The sequence below is a fragment of the Erpetoichthys calabaricus genome, chromosome 12 (assembly GCF_900747795.2).
Source record: "Erpetoichthys calabaricus chromosome 12, fErpCal1.3, whole genome shotgun sequence".
In the NCBI taxonomy this organism is placed as follows: Eukaryota; Metazoa; Chordata; class Cladistia; order Polypteriformes; family Polypteridae; genus Erpetoichthys; species Erpetoichthys calabaricus.
In genome coordinates this window covers 66359533-66382678 of record NC_041405.2, presented here as the reverse complement: position 1 = coordinate 66382678, position 23146 = coordinate 66359533, and positions in this window count along the sequence as shown.

Here is a 23146-nt window from a genome sequence, read left to right as displayed (position 1 = left end):
AATCATAGTCTAACACTGAGTCAGTTAGACTTCAGGGATATCAATCTATCCAGTTGGGAAGCATAGACGATTCTGAATCAACTTCACCTGCTTCGGTGCAAATGAAAGTGACAACGGGTGCACTGGAGAGGCAACAGCACAACAATCCTCAAAAAGGGAATGGTTTTGTAGGTGGTGGCACTCTCCATGTTCTTCCTTACTGATTCTTCACTAGTTTTGTGGTTTTGTAGTGTTGCTGTCACTACTGGTAGCATAAGGCAGTATCTTCCGCTGATTCATTTTGCTCAGATAGTCTAACTGCTCCATGATGGCACATCCATATTGCACATCACAAGAAAGTTTGCTGAATCTCCCAGCACACTCTCAAGAGCATGAAGGAGATACCAGGAGATGGGCTATTACACCAGGAGAGCTGGGGGACATGTGGGCCATACATACAGAATATGACATGAATTTTTGAAATTCACTTCAGTAAACTCCAGTTTAATATTTCAGTCCTTGGAACAATGCTACCTGCACAGAATACTCTTCAGATATTCTTTGAAGTTTCCATAAACAGGCAATTCGGCTGATGGATGTTTCTAACTAACCCTTGTGAACATCTAAATATTTCAAAAAATGGAATCCCAAATATTGTCTGAATCCATTTCAGCAGTTATTAAAAAAGAATATTTTTCTGTCAAATTTAATTCCATAATTAAGCAGAGCTAATAACTTTTTCAAGTATAGTTTTTCATTGCCCCAACTATTCAGCCTTACATTAATCTTACTAATTATTTAAATAACTACCTAAACTAAATAAATTATATGAATTATATTGAATGTATCTAGCACTTAAAAATGTAAGTGTTCACCCAAGCAATACAGTACTGTAACAGCTCTGAATCTTGCTTCAACCTAAGTTACCAGCAGTATGAGCTGCCATTCCTTGTTCAAATGAGCAGTTTCTTCCCCAGCTATAGGGGGTCCTGTAGAAATGGCAAGCCTCTCACCATTCATGTGATCTCCATTCTAGTGTGGCTAAAGTTAGTGGCCTTTCCAAGGATAGTGAACTACCTAAAAGAGCAATGAAATGGTCTTAGCTGGCATGCACTGTCTTGCTACCTCACAGCTATAGAAGATTCCGTTTGAAAGCTGATCATCTCAGTGTATGTATGACATTTTCACATTTTCCTAGTGTTTATGTGGGGTTTTTCTATAAACGTTTCGTCTATGTAGTTAATTGCTCAACATAGTGTGAATGAGTATGTGACTATGCCAGAATAGGTATTGGTCCAATGCAATATTCTGATTGGAATAAGAGGGTTCACAGTGGAAAGAGGAAAAAAATACAATATGTTGATTCTTATAAGCATATGTTAAAAAAGACTATTGAAAATATGAGTTTTTCACATTAAAGTCATTCGAATTCTTCAAGCATATTAGCATACAGTAATGGCTTCAACAACTTGGCAGCAAATAACTTAATATTGGTATTTAATTACCATTTCCACTTTTCATATTAAGGCCACTGTTAAAGGCTTTTAAAGTAAAAGAGCTTAATGTAGAGTAAATGTGATGCATTTAAATATCTTAAAGTTCAGCTGTTTCCAAGGAAAAGAAGTAATCATTTAATTTAGTGTATTTGATACTCAAAGTGCAGAAATACTGGAGCCAGACTGCTCAGTGTAGGAACTGGTTTTGAATCCACAGCAGCACTAAAGTTTAGTATGCAAAAAGTTAGCTTATTCCATTATACTAAATTTAATGAGGATAATAAAATATTAAAAATGTGTCCAGTTTTAAATTTATAAACTAGACAAAGAAATAAGCAAGAAAATAGTATAATTAAGAAAGGAGATCAACTAAAGGCACGAATTAGCCTCTGTAATAAGGATCAGCAGACACAAACTCTGTTCAGAAATTGAGTTTGACACACTTGACTTAATACACATAATGCAGTTTTCCTCACAGTAACGGGACTAAGTGGTCAGTGGCTGGGGAGGTGAGGTGTTTTGAAATCTGCATGAGCACAAGGAATAAGAAAGTACTTAAAATGCTGCCAGAAACCTGGGCTCAGGTTTGTGAAAAGGGGGCAAGAGGTTTTCATATTTTCTTTTAGTCTGAGTTTCAGTATATTTTACAGTATTCTCCTCTACAACTAGAAAATTTACATGTTATGTTAACTGCAGTTTCTAAATCAAAACATTATCAGAAAGTGAGAGTGTTGTGTGCAAAAATCACACGCTCAGATTAATGCACTTGACTTACACAGTAGTCCCATGTCATGTCAATGTTCAAAATGGTAGGTGGAAGCAGTTTATACTTAAAATTTGTGATGTTTTTCGAAGGCTTGGTACATTTACTGCTCATCTCTGTCTCACTGTGTTTTTCTAAGCAAATGAATTTATTAGTCAGTGCTGCAGCTGAAAATACAGATTCATTACTTCCCAAATTTAGGTTTAAATCCTAGTTCAGTCAATGGCTGTGTATTGTTAGTACATACTCCTGGTTTCTTTGTGGGTGTGTTTAACAGGGCTCTAGTTTCCCATTATATTTAACTTACATTGAAATGGGAGTGTGCCATGAGCATGTTCTGCAATGGAATGGCATCCTGTTTAGTCTTGTTTCCACTCATGTGGTCTTTGAAGTCTGGATAGGCCTTGGCTTACACAACCCTGCACAGTAATAACTTGACTTTTGGATTCGGCACTATTGTAAAATTAGCTTTTAAATTTATTTTTGTAAAGTACCCTGTGATGGTGTGAACCATAAGAAAATGCTATATAAAAAGTTAATGTTAGCATCAGTATATAATTTTGTGGATGGTAGTGAGGAGGTGTCTGATTATTGCTTTTCTTTTATGAAAAAAAACATACTGCAATGATGACAAAGCAAAGATTTACTTACAAATTAATCTTAAAAGGAAAAGAGAACCTCTAGACTTGGCAATCCATGGCACTGCTTTGAAGAATCCTTTGCTGAGCAGTTATTTTTTATATTAATAATGTCTAGGGATAGGTAGGCCTGGTCAGCCTAGTTTAGCATGTTGTTACTATGACCCTCACCAGTAAAGAGTGGAATGACCATAAATTAAAATTATGTTTCACTGAATAAATTACTAATAATTTTACATAGACTCCAGTGTTACAGCAGGGAGTTTTAATATGGTGAGAAAACACACCTCAAAGCATGAACATTACATAAAGGGCAGAGTGTGTAACTCTCCTCATTTAGTATGTGAAAAACATATTGCTCACTGCATAAAGCCTTCATCTGTCTTCCATAGATGCATGTTCCATTTTATATTTATTCCGTCTTTACAAATCATGTTGGAATAGAGCTCAAACTGTGCTATGAAGGCTCACTCTTAAACTCTGAAAGATATATTCTTAAGTGAAACATGTGAAATGTACCTCATTACTCTGAATTACAATTTATATTTAACACTAGAATTACCAAAGCTTACGAAAAAACTTGTAATTCTGGCCCACCTTAAATCCCTTCGCACCTCTCCGTCAGTGTCTTTTGTCTTGTTAATGTCTTGAACAACACAAGCAGAAAGCAGCCTACTATCCCATCCCCCCACCACTGCCGCAGAAAGGGAAAAACGTTCTCCCACCTCAAGCCTTGATTATCTGGGAGTGAGCTACCTAGAGTTGTATAGGGGTAAATAATATTTCGTTATTTGGAACACATGCATTTCACGTGTGGTCTGTGTCTACAATAATCTATGTAAACACATCATTAACTCTTTTAGGGAGGATGTCGACTTTTGTCGACAGGAGGGGTTGAAGACGAATGTCGACAAAAGTAGACATCCACGGATAGAGGGCGACAATCAGCTGTTAATGGCGACAAATCTCACTGTCACGTCACAGGCATTCCCTCTGTGCTTAGAGGAATGCTAGACTCGTTGATTCGGCAACTAAACCTTGCGTGTGCATGAGTTGCGAAATGTAAACAATGGCAAGATGGCATCGACATGTGAAAAGGGAGCGAAGGAAGTGCAGAAAAGAAAACACTCGGCAGACGATGTTTTGCGCATTATTGCGGAGTCGGACTCTTGATTTTTCAGAATCTGATTTTATTGGCAGTGATCAGGAGATCGAGCAAGAGAGTGAGAAGCCGGCATCAGCTGATCAGACACCAGCTGATGCCGCGCCAGCGGATCTGCTGCCAGTTGAGTGCCTTCGCGCAGCCGATGCATCTACGGCAAGGTTTGCATGAGATAAATACACAGACATTGATCCGTTGAGAGCCGATCTGGCTACCGGAGTTTACAAGATGGCATGGCTTGCTGTTGGACACAACAGATCACCAGCTGCTGTACTTCAGGCTGCTCTCTCCTGATGCTGCTTTTCAGCTACTGTCAGATGAGACCAACAGGTAGGCAGAGAATTTTTTTGAATCGCGGGCTGCGTTTGCATCGCATTCTCGTTTTTCAAAGTGGAAACCCACAACAAAAGACGAGATGAAGCGTGCTGTGGCATTACAAATAGAGATGGGACAGAACTGGTGATATAACTTCAGGGAGCATTGGTCCAAATGTGTTTTGTCCCCTGGTGGCTTTGGACAGGTTATGCAGCGTGGTGATAGGTACGTGCTGCTGCAAAGTTTTATTCACTTCTGTAATAAACAGAAGCACATCCCATGGGGTGAGCCAGGCTATAATGCCATACATAAAGTTCATAAAGTTTCAGAAGATGAAAAGAGGTGACAATACGGTTTTCATGCAGTCAGAAAACATGGTGGCAGTGGCATGGCACGATGGCAAATGGGTGACTTGTCTCTCTACAGTACACACTAACAATATATGTGAGAAAGTGCAGCAACAGACAATTGAAAAGTAGGCACCAAAGCAACACATATTGTAAGCAGTGCAATGTGGCAATGACTGAAATTGGCTGTTTTGAGCGAGATCAGACTTTGCAGGACTTTGCTGTGTAAAATGTATGTGATATGTATGTGAAATCATATAGTATGCAGGCTCATACAACATGCAAGACAGTAACATTTGTCAAAAGTAAATATTTTTTGTTGACTTGATATGTTAAACAATTGCTTTGTGTTCTTTTTTAAAAAATGTTAGTTTTTGGAAAAATATTCAGCCCTGGGAGAAAAGAAACAAAAAAAAAAATTTGCCCTAAAAGAGTTAAAACAGAAACGTTTTGCATGTTTTAGTAATAAATGACAAAATGTAGACATGAACTGTATAATGTGTGAAGCCTGAAGTCCAAAGATCAAATAAACACTTTCACAAAAGGTACAAGTAAACTATGACAGCTTTCGTGGTGCAGCAATAAGAACTGCTGACTTATAATCAAGAGGCTGCCTCGCAAATTTACTGTTTTGAGTAGTGAGCTGCTCTTATTGTTAATATTATATAATAAAAACATACATTTGATTTATGTCTGTAACAGCCGGGGTAAATTTATAGTACTTGTAAAAGTTAGTGGTTTTTTTTCCACTTTTATTCTCTCAGTCACGATCACGATACATCCCCCCCACCACAGATCTGACGCTGTTAGTTTTTATTTGAAACTGGGAATAATTGTAGATGTGAGTGGTATTTTGAGACAATGGAACTGGAAATTCTCTGATCTGGAGGGATAAAAGCTGACACACAAACGCTGGTGAATCTGCCTTCTTCCTATCTCATTGTCACTTGAATTTTTTTTATTCAGTTTTATTGAGTATTCCTGCTCACACTGAATTAATATGCACCTTATGGTCCATGATGTTAAAGCCGCACTGACAACAAAACAGAGACATAGGTATATATGATATTTGGAATTATTAATTTTATGACCTGTATAGTACATTTCGGAAAACATTGTGGCACTGATGCAACATTATCCATATTATTCATATTCATTTGCATGCCTTATTGCAGTTGTAGTCAGTGACCATGTTTTTTTTTTTTGTTCCGTTCTTGCCCAGTTTCCACATTTTGGTGCATGGTGCTGTTTCTTTTGTACTCCAGAACATGCAGAGGAACGAATGGTACAGAGAGGCCAGTTCCGTGCTATATGCAATCATCAAATTCAAATGTAAACAGTTCCCACACACCCAAGGACCGTCCTTCCTACATTTACAACATGTGTACCTGTTGCAATGTACACAATTCTCTATGCTGTGGTTCCCATTACATTGAAGGGGCACCTGATAGTGACTGAGTTTGCTTTCCTGAATTTATGCTGATGCTGTTAGTTAGGGTCATAAAATGAATAATTCCAAATATTTTTAATCGCAATTAATTGCATGATTATACAATCACAACAATCACATTGCTATGTGCAAAATTCAATAATGAACTCAAAAGTACTGTATTGCGTGTATTTGGTTTGCAAACACTTTAAACAAATAAGGTGCTTTTTAATGGCAGTATTCCCTTTACACAGTAGTAGTAGTTAAAATATTTCTTGTAAATCTCAACTTAAACATTAATGTAATCAAATCAAATATAAAACCAAAGCTATTTGCCACTGCCAGGACATTAACGTTTTATCTAGTTTGTTATAGAAAAACAAGTTACCCTCAGTGTCCACAGCCACGATCACAACATTATAACAGGCACCTCCCAAGCAACGGCAAGTTAACATTTCTAAATCTGTTTTCTTTTTTATCTGAACAGATCCCAGCAGAAACATTTACTATTATCAGGGAGCAGCAAAAACAGTTTATGTTCAGTAGGAACTCTTTGAGGGCTAATATTTTTTGCAAAAAAATCAGTTTTCTGAGAAGCGCACAAAGCAATTGTTTCACACATAAATCAACAAAAATGTCTGTTGCTGCCTGTTTGCTTGCTATTGGCGCCAGTTTTCAGTTTGTGGCGGTTCAGCAGGAATGCACGGTGGGCTGACTGCCTGGCTGTCTTTGTGAGACAGGTGCATGGGGGTGACCATTGCAGTGAGATGCATCATCGTAAGTGTCTGTCCTCTCAGGTGAATGTTACCATAGGTGTATCAGCTACATGAACATGTTCAGCACCACGATCAGCTGGGGACCGATCAGCTGATGCCGGTACCGCACTTTTGTTTTTGATCTACATCTCCAGATCATTTGCTTCAAAATTGGAGTCCAACAAATCAGAGCCTGATTCAGTAATAATGTGAAAAATGTCATCCATGGATTATTTTGCTTTGAGCATTCACTTTGGCATCTCTCCACATGCCATTTTAGAAGCTGTTTGCTCTTTGCTACTCAAGTACGCACAGGGAACCAAAGTCAAATCAACAAAGCTAACTCTCCTTCTAGCAAAAGCATATCGAAAAGCGCTGTAACAAGAAGATCACTGATCTCTATCGATCATTAGCGACACTGAGGCATTCAAAATAATAATAATAATAACAAAAACTGTGTTAAAGCATGATAAAATAATTGTTGGCGTTAATTAATTAATGTGTTAACATGATAATAACGTGTTAACTTATATTGTTAACAATATATATATTATAATAAAGACACAAAACAATCATAAAGGTTTGGTGTTTCCGCCCCCGTATATTGTCAAACTGCAAAGAAAAGTGGTTAGTTTCTCTGACATTCGTCCAACAAAAGACATTCATCCCTTCACATAGGGGAACATAAATAAGGTGGGACGGGAAACTGGTGACTGGAATGCTGGGAGGAACCAAGGTGTTTTATGGGTTGATGATGTCATCGGGGTGAGGCCAGAGGAAGGGATGGAATGCGGAAGTGGCTACGGGTGGATTAAGGGCGTCCTGAGAACACTTAAGGCGGCGTTGCGTCTGGCTTTTTGCAGGAACAAGAGAAAGAAAGGTTAGTGCCCTGTCTCCATCCCCTGGCAGACTGTTGTACGCTGCTCATCGGGTCTTTCCGCGGCCCCCTAACCGCGCGTGTGTGACATGACCCCCTCTTCAGCCCAGACCCGTCGGGTCGGGCAGCCCGAACTGAGAGGTCGTGAACCCAAGAGAGAGCGTCAGCATTGGCCTGCAGGTTACCCCGACGATAAGTGACGGTTAACTTGTAAGACTGAAGGTCCAAAAACCACCTGGTGACCCGGGAGTTCTTTTCTCTGTGGACAGCCATCCACTGGAGAGCAGCATGGTCCGTCACTAGGTTGAACTCCTGACCCAACAGATAGTACCTCAGGTGAGTCACGGCCCACTTGATGGCCAAGGCTTCCCTCTCCACCACAGCATATCTGGTCTCCCGGTCCAGCAGTTTCCAGCTCAGGTAACTTACAGGGTGCTCAACACTGTCGATGCTTTGGCTCAGCACGGCGCCAAGACCTGTGTCCGAAGCATCAGTCTGGAGGATAAAAGGGAGAGAAAAATCAGGGGTTCTCAATATTGGTGCCGTGGTCAGGGCCAACTTTAGGTCACTAAATGCTTGTTCCGTTAGGTGATCCCATACCACATACAAAAGGGCCCTCTTCTTTGTCAAATTTGTCAAGGGTACGGCCCTCTCAGAGAAACGAGGTACAAACCGGCGGTAGTAGCTCGCTAACCCCAAGAAAGCTTGCACCTGTTTCTTGATAATCGGACGGGGCCATTCCAGGATGGTCTTAATTTTAGAGCATTGTGGTTTTACCAATCCTCCGCCCACCAGGTAGCCCAAATATTTGGCCTCGGTTAATCCAAAGAAACATTTGCGTGGATTAATGAGGAGGCCGGCTTTCGCTAGTGTTAAGAGAACAGCATAAATCTGCAGAATATGTTCCTCCCAGGTGCTGGAATAGATGACTACGTCATCCAGGTAGATAGATAGATAGATAGATAGATAGATAGATAGATAGATAGATAGATAGATAGATAGATAGATAGATAGATAGATAGATAGATAGATAGATAGATAGATAGATAGATAGATACTTTATTAGGCGGCACAGTAGGACTGGTGGGCCTTTAGCACTCTGTCTACCAGATGTTGGAAGGTCGCTGGCGCTCCGTGCAGCCCAAATAGGAGAACCTTATACTGCCAATGCCCACTAGGGGTGCTGAAGGCTGTCTTCTCCTTAGCGGATGCATGACAATATATATATATATATATACTATATATATATATATACTGTATACATATTGTCAGAAACTTCACACAGAGCCATAGCAAGGTTTGGGCAGCCATCCGTATAATTGGTATCCTGGCTGCAAAATCGTGAATATATTATACAGCACTGATGTGCACAAAACCGAGTCCAAAACAGAACTGAGGGAATAAGGAAAAGGTGGAGACTTTTAAAGGGGAAGACAGGAAGTGAAGTTAAATGGGTCAGGCTCATAAGGGTCTTCAGCCTTAGGCTCGAGTCCGTAAGTGACATCAAAGGGGCTGGAGCCGACAAGGTCTTCCTTCATAGGCTCGGACCTGGAAGTGACGTCAACAGGGCCTGGTGGAATCTCCTGTGGATGGTCTGCAGGAAAGAGAGAAAACGAATCAGTGCACTCTGCCACATCCCAGTCTGACTCGGAATTGCCCTTACTCAAGCCCTTTAGCTACCTCCCATGCACACGTATGTGACTATATATATATATATATATATATGTATGAATGATAATATGTCTGCCCGGGGGGTTGCACTGATGCTCTTTCTAAGTTCCCTGCAGGCCTTTCCCGGGAAATCCCACCAGGAGACACATCACTTCCTGTCCCGGCCCCGAGGACGACATCACTTCCGGCCCCGGCCCCGAGGACAACATCACTTCCGGTCCCGGCCCCGAGGATGACATCACTTCCCCCAAATTTCCTATAAAGCCTCACACCTTTTCCCTGGAAGTGAGTTCTGTTTTGGGCTCTGTCTTGTAAACTTGACTCAGTTACGAATCATTTACTTTTGCAGCCAGGATACTGAATTATACGGGAGGCTGCCCCAAACCTTTCCATGTCTCTTGTCTCTTCTTCTCACAGTGGCGTAGTCGGCAGGATGCTGTCCCTGAAAAACCCAGGACAGGACCCTAAAACAAACTAGGTAGGAAAGTACTGGGGCCGAGTTTCTGGACGGGGAGTGTGTCGGGGGGGTCAGGAAGGACCCGGTGCAGGCTCTGTTCCACAACGGCAACCCTGGGCTGAAGCCCTATCTGGTGGAGAGTGTTGAAGGGACCCACAGGCGTGGGCTGGTTTCTGGGGAGGACGCGAAAGGGGCTTATTATGCTCTCCAAGGTCTCTGATACAGATGGGCTTTCCCCAGGCCAGCAGGTGAAGGAATTGCAGACCTGGGTGTTTAACCCCAAAAGAGCACTCCCAGAACAAGCTATGGCTCTCTGGCAGCAGGTGGGTCTGTGGCTACGGCCATTTGAAAGGACCCCACTACAAATTGTGCAGCAGGTTGCCTGCTTTTTGCTGCTGCAGCATCTACTTTGCCCAGCCGGCCTGGGATGACTTCCATTCCATGCAGGAGCTGTTACAACTCCGAAAGACCCCACGGCCGGCCTTGAAACCTGGAGGGACAGAACGGCCCCTTAGTAGAATCCCTGGGAACTACATCCCACTTAGGAAGTCCCTCCCGCTCACTCCGGAACCTGTTCCGAAGTCGCCGGACTGCCTGGCCTGTGACCTGTCGAGGAACGAGGTGGACTGCAGGGGGACGCGGCAGTGTTGTTTGTGTGCCCTTAGCAACCCTCTGGTGGATAACCATACTGGGGAGCTACTCATTAATGGATATAAAGTGACGGCCTTGTTTGACTCCAGCAGTAACGTGTCTGTCGTTGCTCGCCATTATGTTTTACCTCAACAGTGGATTAAAAGAAAGACCAGTCTTTAATGTATACACAGAGATGTCCGCGTGTATAAATCCGCCCGGTGTTACATATGCCTGGAAGGAACCCTTAAAAGACTCACTGTGGCGGTTCTTCCGGATCCTCCGTTTCCAGTAATCCTAGGGCGGGACTGGTCTGAAAGTAACAGCGGTAGACTAGTGAGTATTCCCAGAAAAACTTTGGGCCTAGTTATAGGTGAGAAAGACTCGTTTCAAGCTGCCTCCACGCCGTGTAATCAGCCAACAGGGAGTGGGGCGAAAGGCCAAGAGAGTGACGCAGAGACTCCTGGACCGTCGAGGGCTGCTACGTCATCTACCAGCGCCCCGGCAGGTCGGGAGGAATTTCCGCCTCTTGAGGTCAGACCGGACCCGCTCTCTGAGTTGCACTTTCAGTTTAAAGCGACGCCGGCTTCTTTCAAGAGAGAACAATGGAATGACGACTCTCTGAAACATCCAAAGAATGCAGTGGTCCTCGTCAACGGCCAACACACGCATCAGCCCATGCCACAGGGACCTCGCTTCGTCATTGAAAATGATTTGTTATATTGGGTCACAGACCATGAGGGGAAGGAGCAGAAGTTGTTGCTAGTCCCACGAACCTACTGGCTGCAGGTCTGTGAGTTAGCACACTCCCACCTTCTTGGGGGCCATCTCGGCTCCGACAAAACACTAGAGCGAATCAAGCTCCGTTTTTTTTGGCCGGAGATTAATGAGGAGGTTCGCCATTTTTGCATTTCCTGTCCGGAGTGTCAACTGCGGCAAATTTCCAGGAGGGACCCCGCTCCTCTTGTCTCCCTTCCCCTGATTGATGTCCCTTTTGACCGGATTGGGGTCGACATAGTAGGACCCTTGGAACCCTCAGCCCGAGGACATAAATATATACTCGTCCTCGTGGATTATGCGACCCGATACCCTGAGGCCGTTCCCTTGCGCATGGCTACTTCCAAAACAATTGCACGGGAACTAGTAGGAGTCTTTGCGTGTGTTGGTGTCCCTAGAGAAGTCTTAACGGATCAAGGGACACCTTTTACTACAGAAACGTTCAAGGAGACTGCCAAGTTACTGAAGATAAAGCATTTAAAAACTGCGGTGTATCGTCCTCAAACCGATGGATTAGTGGAGAGATTCAATCAGACTCTCAAGCAGATGCTTCGTAAGGTGGTCAGCGAGGATGGGAGGAATTGGGATCAACTCCTCCCCCTCGTCCTCTTTGCCTGCTGGGAAGTCCCCCAAGCCTCTACAGGCTTCTCACCATTTGAGCTGTTATACGGACAACAGCCCCGGGGTATATTAGATATCTTAAATGAGGGCTGGGAAGGAGAGGCCCTCCTTAATTATGAAATTAAGGAGAGGAAGGGTTTGGTGGACTATTTGGTGAAACAACCCAATCATCGACCAAGTGAGCGGGTGTATCATGTGAACCTGCTGAAACCGTGGAAGGAGAGGGACCCCGATCCTTCCTCCGGTCAGCCCCGCTCACTCTTTGCTCAAACAAGTTCCCTTAATTTCGGCAAGCAGTTATCTCCCAGGCAGAGGCAGGAGCTGGAAGCAGCTATCTGCTCCATCCCAGAGGTGGTCAGTGAACAACACGGCCGGACCTCTCTGGTTGCACATGACATATTGACTGACCCAGGGGTGATCATCCTAAAGCGGCCCTATAGACTCCAGGAGGCAAAGAAAGCTGAGGTGGAACTGGAAATCAAGCGAATGCTGGAACTAGGAGTGATTGAGGAGAGTTTTAGTCCCTGGTCCAGTCCCATTGTCTTGATTGCTAAGCCCGATGGCAAGGTTTTGCAATGACTTCCGTCGGCTTAATCAGGTTTCCCGATTTGATGCTTATCCCATGCCTCGCATGGACGACCTCCTTGAGAGGCTGGGACCAGCTAAATTCCTGACCACACGTGACATGACGAAGGGGTACTGGCAGATTCCTTTAACGGAGTCCGCGAAGGAAAAAAACGTGTTTAGCACTCCTAGCGGACATTGGCAGTATTGTGTCCTTCCATTCACGTTACATGGGGTGCCTGCAACTTTCCATCGTGTGGTGGACAAAGTGCTCCGACCCCATAACTCGTATTGTGCTACCTACCTGGATGACGTCGTCATCTATTCCAGCACATTGAAGACGAACATACAGCAGGTCACAGCGTTATTGCGGGCACTAGGAGAGGCCGGGCTTCGAGTCAATCCCAAGAACTGTTTCTTCGGGTTGAGGGAAGCCAAGTATTTGGGCTACCTGTTGGGCTAGGGTACTGTGAGGCCACAGTGTTCCAAATTAAATGCCATACTGACATGGCCCCGTCCGCAAACCAAGCGGCAAGTCCAATCCTTTCTCGGTTTGGCCGGGTATTACCGCCAGTTTGTGCCTCACTTCTCCGAGAGAGCGGCGCCCTTGACCGACTTGACGAAGAAAAGAGCTCCCAACCTAGTGGTATGGTCTGACAAAGCAGGGACTGCATTCAGTGACTTAAAAAAGGCTCTGACTTCAGCACCTATATTAATCGCCCCTAATTTTTCTCTTCCATTTGTCCTCCAGACGGATGCTTCGGACACAGGCTTGGGAGCCGCGTTGAGCCAAAGCGTTGACGGTATTGTACACCCCGTAATGTACCTAAGCCGGAAACTGTTGGACCGGGAGACCAGGTATGCAGCGGTAGAGAAGGAAGCTTTGACGATTAAATGGGCAGTTACACGGCTGTGGTACTACCTCTTGGGTCGGGTGTTCACTCTGGTGACGGGTCATGGCCCTTCACAGAAAATCGAATCGGCGAGTCACCAGGTGGTTTCTTGACCTGCAGCAATACAAGTTTTTGCTTGTTCATCACCAGGGGTCTCTTCATGCCAATGCTGATGCCCTCTCCCGGGCTCACGACCTCTCGGTGCAGGACGCCCGACCCGATGGGTCTGGGCTAACGGGGGACTCTTGTCACACATGTGTGCATAGGAGGCAGCTGAAGGGCTTAGAGATTGATGATAATATGTCTGCCCGGGGGGGGCGGGGTGCACTAATGCTCTTTCTAAGTTCCCTGCAGGCCTTTCCCGGGAAATCCCACCAGGAGCCACCGCCTCGACTCAGGACACATCACTTCCGGTCCCGGGGACGACATCACTTCCGGTCCCGAGGACGACATCACTTCCCCCAAACTTCCTATAAAATCTCACACCTTTTCCCTGGAAGTCAGTTCTGTTTTGGACTCTGTCTTGTAAACTTGACTCAATTACGAATCATTTACTTTTGCAGCCAGTTTACTGAATTATATCTTGTCTCTTCTTCTCACAATATATATATATATATATTCACATTACTTTTTCCTCACTGTATGCCACCTCATCTCTTTTTCCTGTGCAAAGCAGCTGCCCATCATCACTTGGAGCCAGCCCCATTTCCTACAGCCTCAGTTTGGCCACTGGCATGCTTCTACTTGTGACATTCAGTTACATGAACTGCAAGCCCCATTTCTGCATGTTATTACTTGTCAGCAGAGAGATATTATTATACCTATTATACGGTCAACATTATTATTGACAAATATAGACAAATTTCAATGCAATCAGTCAATGCATTTGTGAGATTTTCTTTTTTGGGGGGCTTTACTCATTAATACTAATATATTGAAATGTTCTTAGTGAATTCCTACTGCCTTAGATGTACCATCTGGCACAAATTTTGTCTTTAAACTAAAGAAGAAATAGTGTGTTTCTTGATGAGTACTTAAGTGAGTGAGTGAGTGAGTGAGTGAGTGAGTGAGTGAGTGAGTGAGTGAGTGAGTGAGTGAGTGAGCTTTGCATTATATAAATACAACAAGCACGTGACATCATATTTATTTTTCTAACTGTTCACAAGTGGTCTTCAATTTGAAACACAACACAGGAGTATGCCAAGAAGTAAGAGTGCTTTGGCTGTGAAGAGGCTATGATTAGTGTAAGGGTTGAACGGGTTTTATTTATTTATGAATGACTCAGGCGCCGCCGAGAGTGGCAGCCTTTTCAGCAGCTCCGTGTACGACTTTTTTTTCTACCTTTTATTTCTCTCTTTTTTTATTATTTTTATTGATCACTCCTATCACTTTCTTTTATGTGGATTCGTTCCCTGGACACTTTTACTTTTACTTTTACAACGTGGACATGGATTTTTACACGCTGAGACTCGTCTATTCAAGTAGTCAACTTCAAACGCTGAGAACAAATGCCAGTGTCGGTGTGGTTCCCTATTTACCCGACGAGGTAAAAAGGCGGTATCTTGGCAGCAGAGCTGGCACTAAGCTAAAAATGAAGCGGCTTGCGAGAAAGTGGCGTTTTAAGCCTTCGGTACCTTCTGTGATCCTGGGAAATGTGAACTCAATCTCAAATAAGATCGACGAACTGGCTGCACTGGTGAAAAATGTCAGAACCTACAGAGAATGCAGTTTGTTGTGCTTTTGCGAAACGTGGCTAACTACCACCATCCCAGATGCTAACGCGGAGCTACCTGGGTTTAGCACAGTTTGACCAAACAGAGACGCAAGTACCTGAGGAAAGCACAAAGGAGGAGATCTAGTTCTCTATATCAATATAAGGTGGTGTAACTCTGGACATGTAAACGTCAAAGTCTCCTCTTGCTGCAGGGACATCGAACTGTTAGCCGTAAGTTTGCATCCCTATTACTTGCCCAGAGAGTTTGGACACGTCATTGTTGTTATTGTTTACATCCCTCCTCGGGCGGACGTGGAGGTAGTGAGTGACATCATCCATTCTGCTGTTGCTAAGTTACAAACGCAGCATCCTGAGGTGCTTGTGTTAATCGCTGGAGACTTTAACCTGGACAAAACATTACCTGCCTTCTCCCAGTATGTGGACTGTAACACCCAGGGAAATAAGACTATTGACCTACTGTGTGCAAACATTAAAGACGCATACAGCACCACCCCGCTGCCTGCGCTTGGGAAAGCAGATCATAACCTGGTTCTGCTTCAGCCTCACTACAAACCAAGAGTGAGGGAGCTACCTATAACCACATGCTCATTCAGGAAGTTGTCCCCTGAGGCAGAGCAGGCTCTGAGAGACTGCTTTGGAACTACAGACTGGAATATCCTGCAGGGATCACATAGTGAGAACATTGAGGAGGTTGTTGAGTCTCAGCTGAGGCACAATGTTCTAGTTGCTAGGAGCTTGGAAAAAATGGGAGCAAGCAATGAAATGTCAGGTGTCTTGGACAGAACCAAGGAACACAGAGTCATACCTTAGCCAGTTTTTGATACAAGCAGTCTATGATGTTCTACCTACCCCGTTCAATCTATTCTGCTGAGGGAAGATCAACTGCAAGTGCCTTTGCACAGTAAAAAAAGTTATTTCTTTCATTAAAGCTGTCAGGTCACACACTGGCATGTTCCAAACTGCATAAGTAGTTGAAGGGAGATAAAGGGTGACTTGGGAAGACAATTTAAGTTCCCACAGTCTGTTGTAATAGCAATACAAAGGCTAGATCTGCTACTGCTGTCCACAAGCACCAAACAGGCTAATCTTCTGAAAGTCCCCATCCCCTAGGAAGATTTACTTGAGGAGGCCAATGAGAGAAAGAGCCAAGTATTCTAAACTGGAGGAGCACTGTAATAGTAAAAGGTGATGAGCAAGTTGTGGGTCCATTGAAAGTGGTCTAAACCTGACTAATATTTTTCCAGAATACAATTTTTTAAAGTAACCATTTAAGCAGAAAACTCTTGGTTTTAGAATTATCCTTAAAAAGTTTTAGAAAGAAGTTTAAAATTATCCATGACATACATGTCAATATTATTTTTCTTAAGCAGTACCTTAACTTACAGCAGTTTTTACAGAACCAAGAAAAATGTCAGAGCACAATGAACAATTAAATATATCAAATACACTGTTGGTTAGTCATAGACCTCTTTATAAAAACCTGTAGTGGATAGATCAAGGACACACATGGATGATGTTAATCAATGTACTGCTCGTTCGCCGCCCTGAGCTGGACTCTGAGTTCCTTCTGCATGCGCTTGAGCTCATGCTGATCACCGCCTTTAAAAGCCCTTTTCTTCTGGTTCAAAAGGCCCTTGATGTCACTTGTAATCCATGGCTTGTTGTTAGCATAGCAGCACACTGTTCTTACTGGAACTACAATGTCCATACAGAAGTTGATGTAGTCAGTAGTCAGCTGAGACTCTGCACCCTGTACTATGTCTTCCACTCTCCATTTTCTTCCTGTTTTTATGTCAATGCCAGCCTAGGAGACTTTTGGGTCTCTAAACTCCAGGTATTGCAGCACTTCCCTTGCAAGGGCCACTTGAACTCTTTGTACAAGTTGCTGAAGGGCAGCTTCAATTTGTTTCTGCTGGACAGGGCAATGTTGCTCAGACTTTGGGTGTGGTGCAGCACACCACTGAAAGTGAGAAAACACTTGTCACATTATAACAGTTTAGCTATTATATCCTTACCTATTTTTTTAAATATCTATTGAGAAAATGGACACACTTACCTTGAGAGAGGAGGCGGTATGTCATATCTCTGGAGAACATATGGCTTCTCAGTGGTTCAGGTCCATGGCACACATGCCTGATTCATGTAGTATAGCAGGAATCGGACAACGTCTGATTGGGTGAGGTCTGCCTGTCTGTCACCCTCTGCCACTGTTGGGGAATGGGAAAGAGGCAATGCGAGCGGTGCATTGCCTTGTTCAAAAGAAGCCATCCAAGCTGAGTGAAGTCCCGGGCAAAAGTTTAAAATAGCTAGTAGTACTTACTGGAGGGAGTGCAATGACATGTGACATTGCTACATGCTCACTGATTGAGGAACGACAATGCTTCAGCAGGTATTTGGCACATAATCCCCCTTCTATGTATAAAACAGAAGTATGTACTAGACACTAGAGGTCATCTTTTGACCATGTTGGGTGTCTGACTAACTTTTACAACAATATGCAGAGTGAAGATGGAGTGGTGAGTGAGAGTAAAAGCCAGAATATGCTGTTCTCATGGGTTTCCGTGATCAGATGAGTAATTGCACCAGTGTGCTTCAAATACACGAGTACCTTTGGGGCCCTACTTTCTGGAATAAGGTGAAAATGTAAGAGTTCTTTAGGAGGAAATATGTCCCTTGGTAAAGATGCTGAAGAATATCTTTCCTTCAATACTTGTCAATGAGTTGGTCCTAAACTGATCGATGTACTTAGACTCCTTCTTCAGGATCCACATGCCTCCTACATACCTTCATACATGAATCATATTGGAGCCATTGCTTTCCTTTGCAAACTTCACCTACTGATGTTCTGACTTTATGTGTGGGCTTGAAGCTTGTGTCACTTGGAGGTTCTGGGCACTTGGAGGTGACTCTGGGCCTTGCTCATCTTGTGATATTTACAAATTCTGTGCAAAATTAATTTTGGCCTGTTGGATCCTTATGCCACATGGGTTCTTTCACAAAAATATATTTTCTTTGCTAATTGTCAGTATCCTTCAGTGTAGCCAAATGGGTTGCTCACTACTCCCCCACCTTAGAGCACCCCATCTAACCCTAACCCTACTTTTATAGGTGAGCTATAGCTAGATATGAGTTCCTCTCAAAAGGTGCAGATTGAACTGCTATACTTCCTTTGCTACACCCATTTATTTATCAGCACCAGATGACCCTGAGGCTCTAAATCCCTTGATCCAATGTCTTACAAACATTGCCAGATGAATGAGTAATATGTTTCTTTTAATTTGGCATTTAAATAATTGAAATAGTAACTACTGTTGGCAAACAAAAAAGAGTGTACCTTAGAAATAAACAAGACCATCTAGCTTTACAAATCAGGCTATAGGTATAGAATGTAGTAATCATTTTAGGTTCAGTGCTAAACTTCAAATCACACATTAAAAATGTTACTAAGATTGCGTTCTTTCACTTATAAACATTGCACAACTTAGATCTCTCGTATCACTGTAAGATGCTGAGAAATTAATACCTGTACATTATTTTCCCTTTTGCTGTCTAAGTTGAGGGATCCTAAAATTTTTACTCATATGACTCAAATAAGAAAATCAGTACCATACTGGGAGCCAAGAAGAGGATTTTTGCTTTAATAACAGTAGAACTATCCATGAACAAATAACAATAACTTGGTCTAAGTATCCTGCAGCCATATTGCAATGTTAGGAAGATGAAGAAAGCTCCACAAGACTAGTGGTGACACAGTCATGTACTGTATACTGCCCAAAGGGGGATTGGTGCTCTTTTGGCCTTGGAACCCCTGGAGTTTTGTTTTCTCCTGCATCCTGATGACTGGAGTTTTAATTTTCCTCCCCATCTTGGCCATGTTAAAATGATTTTTGGTATCAACCTTGGTATTTAGATTCCCTACTATTTTATATATACTGCAAATAATTTTTCTTTAGTTTTTACTTCCTTTGTAACTCTGTTGACCATTATTATTGTAAAGCCCTTTGAGCTACTTCAATGTAAGAAAATGTGCAATATAAATAAATGTTGCTTCTGTGCAAGATAACTTCTATAGTTTTTGAACTAGTTAGTTTTAGAATGGTGCAGAATTGCTATTTGAACCACCATTAAACATATACAAGACAAAATATAAATATTTTATTTAAAAATTTGGACATAGTACTTTATATTCACTCACAATTTAAGAATTCACATATTCAAAAATAACAGTTATATTATTTTAATTATTTTTTCACTTATGCAGGTGATTAGTAAGGAAAAACCGAGCAGACCATAGATTGTTTAATGAAGAAATTAACATAGCCTCAGTGGACTTGAACATGTTTGGTGTCTCTGTTAGACCACATCTGCTTGGAAGCCCTCAAAGACATAAATGCCATATGGACACTCAATTCAAGCATGTAATAGAGTTCATCTTCAACTCTGCTGGGCATGTATGGGATACATAGGTCCAGTTAAGTCTAGAGCCAATTTTAACATTATTTTTTGCAACATAAAGTCAAAAATAGCTTAACTCACTCCTCTCCTCTCTTTTCTACAAGTCTTTTTAATGTCTCTATGAATGTGCTCAGTTTAAAAGCAGAATTTTAAGAAGTTCTGTATCGGAAGTTTAAAAAAAATCCATTCCTTATGAGAAGGATTTAGGAGTCATAGTGGACTCTAAGCTATCGACTTCCTGACAGTGTTCTGAAGCCATTAAGAAGGCTAACAGAATGTTAGGTTATATAGCACGATGTGTGGAGTACAAGTCCAAGGAGGTTATGCTCAACCTTTATAATGCACTGGTGAGGCCTCATCTTGAGTACTGTGTGTAGTTTTGGTCTCCAGGCTACAAAAAGGACATAGCAGAGCTAGAAAATGTCCAGAGAAGAGCAACTTGGCTGATTCCAGGGCTACAGGGGTTGAATTATGAGGAAAGATGAAAAGAGCTGAGCCTTTACAGTTTAAGCAAAAGAAGATTACGAGGTGACATGACTGAAGTGTTTAAAATTATAAAGGGAATTAGTACAGTGGATTGAGACTGTTATTTTAAAATGAGTTCATCAAGAACACGGGGACACAGTTGGAAACTTGTTAAGGGTAAACTTCGTACAAACATTAGGAAGTTTTACTTTACACAAAGAACGATAGACACTTGGAATAAGCTACCAAGTAGTGTGGTAGACAGTAAGACCTTAGGGACTTTCAAAACTCGACTTGATGTTTTTTTGGAAGAAATAAGTGGATAGGACTGGCAAGCTTTGTTGGGCTGAATGGCCTGTTCTCGTCTAGAGTGTTCTAATGTTCTAATGTTCATTCTAGGAAGCAGAGGCTTTATTTACACTTGTCAAACTCTGGAATGATCTACTTGCCAAAATTACAAATTAGGCACCAATTACAGGATTTAACGAATTAGGTTCAACTATGCTTTTATTTCATTTTATATGTTAATAATAAATAGATTACGGTCAAATTGTATTTGCTTCATTTATGTGTCTTTCTTTTTCTTACCTTCTCATCTTGAGTGTATTCTGTGTTGCTTTGTGTATTGACTACTGGGACCAATAAAGTGTCTGTTGTAACGGACAGCCGGGATTCTTACCATAATGGAAAGACTGGGGGAAGGATACCTCCCCTGGGATGACAGAGGGCAGCCCCCCTGGTGTGCTACAGGGCCACGGGTTTGAAGCATTGAAGCTCTACCCTGCTGAAGCCGATGGCCACCGCCACGGGGCACATGGAGAACATCTGCAGGGCTGCCACTACACCTGGAAGTGCAGCCAGAAGGAGACACCTGGATCATTTTCAGGTGCTCTATAAAAGGGACCAGCTGCCACAACTCGAGAAGCCAAAGTTGGGTGGGAGAAGAGGAAGCTTGCTGGAGGAGGAGTGGAGACAGAGAGAAAGAGAGAGAAAGAAGAAAGGGACAGTGTATTGGTGCTATTTGGTGCTTGTACTGTGCTGTGTAGTGGGAAGCAAAGGAAAAGCACTTCCCCACTTAAAATAAATGTGTGCTGTGTGGCAAGACTGGGCTCTGTGTCTGTTGTATCCCGGTTTGGATGGTTCACACTGTCTATCCTGATATGCTACTCTTCACAAAGGATAGGCTAGCACATTTACATGCATTTACAATAGTCATTTACAACAGTTACAATATTTACAAGAGCAGTTTATAATTTATTTCTTATTAATGTTTCCAAATGAAAATAATATACTAAATAACAGACAGCATGGGTTTATGAGAGCAAAGTCCTGTCAATGCTATTTTTTGATTTTTTTGACGAAACAACTGGAATAGTTGGCAAAAACAAAGCATACAGGATAATTTACTTAGAATTTTCAAAAAGCCTTTGATGCAGTCCCACAGCAAAGATTACTTCTGAAACTAGAAGCTGTAGGCATCAGAGGTAACATACAAAACTGGATCTGTAGTTGGTTAACTGGCAGGAGACAAAGAGTACAGATAAGAGGAGAATGCTCCCCATGGACTGAGGTCATCAGTGGAGTCCCGCAGGAGTCTGTCCTTGGACAATTACTTTTTCTGATTTATATTAATGACACTGATTCTGGCATAGTTAGTAAACTTGTGAAATTCACAGATGACACCAAAATTAGAGTGATGGCAGGCACTGAAGAGGAAGCAAAAAGAATTCAAAAAGACCTGCACAAGCTTCAGAACTGGGCAAACACTTGGAAAATGCAGTTTAATGTAGAAAAGTGCAAAGTGCTACACATGGTCAAAAGGAGCATCAGCTATAGATACAAGAAAGGAGACACTGTCATACAGGAAGCAACCTCTGAAAAGGAATTAGGGGTTTATGGTGACACAAAGTTTTCATCATCTAAGCAATGTGCTGAAGTGATTAAAAAGACAAATAAAATGTTAGGTTATGTCATAAAAACTGTTGAATATAAGTCAAGGGATGTTGCAGCTGCTTTTATCACAAATTAACAAAGCTCTGCAGCCTTTAGTTTTCTTCATAGGATAGTTCAGGCAATAGTGTGGTGTATGTGTACATAATTCCACAATCCAAATATCTTTGTTTAAAAGGTATTAGTAAAAATTCAAAGCAAAACAGTTCACATAAAAAAAGAGAACAACTGAAGGAAAGAATGGAAAAGTTCTTGTTTAAAGAAAGTTCTGTTTAAGGCTCATTTATCTTGTTTCATCTCTCACTAGGTTTGGTCATACAGCCATACTTTCAAATGTTCATATCATAAACGGTAAGCATGTTAAGCACGTTTAGCAAAACTGTATACCAATCTCCTGTTGGCAAACTTGTCTAAGAGTCCATGCTAGCAGTGAGACTATTTCCTAACTGATTACATAAACGCTCAGTTTCACAGATATAGCAAAGAAAGTTCTATTTTGTGTTAACTTACAGGGCATAAAAGGCTATACCATAATCTAAGTAACTAGAAGAAAATGGCATTCTGTTGAAATTAAGCAAACACTTAAGTGAATTACATTAACATTAGCTTTCTAAGATTGTCTCTTACAGATGTTATGCTCAAACTATATAATGCACTAGTAATAATAATAATAATAATAATGCATTTTATTTATATAGCACCTTTCCCATGCTCAAGGCACTTACAGAATAGAAGAAAGAATGGCAGGGTATACAGTATATAGCATTGTACAACCAGATAAATAAATAAAGAAGATTACGACAGTGAATTCAGAGAAAAAGCCTAACAGACAACATAATTGATGGTCTAGCACACACACATACAGGTTACATGAGCATTTTGACAGAGAGGTAAACTGAGAGAAGGGTAACAAAGTCAAGTAGAGCTAAAAGCCTTCCTGAACAGAAGAGTTTTGAGTTGTTTTTTAAAAGAATTCATGGAGTTAGATGACCTGATTCATTTCGGTAGGTCATTCCAGAGTCTGGACGCTATACAGCTGAAGGCCCTCTCACCCATGGAGTGTAGATTAGTGTGGAGCACAACAAGATTGCCAGAATCAGAGGAACTTAGTGGGCGGGCAGGCATATAGTGATGGAGAAGGTCACTGATGTAGTTTGGTGCGAGGTT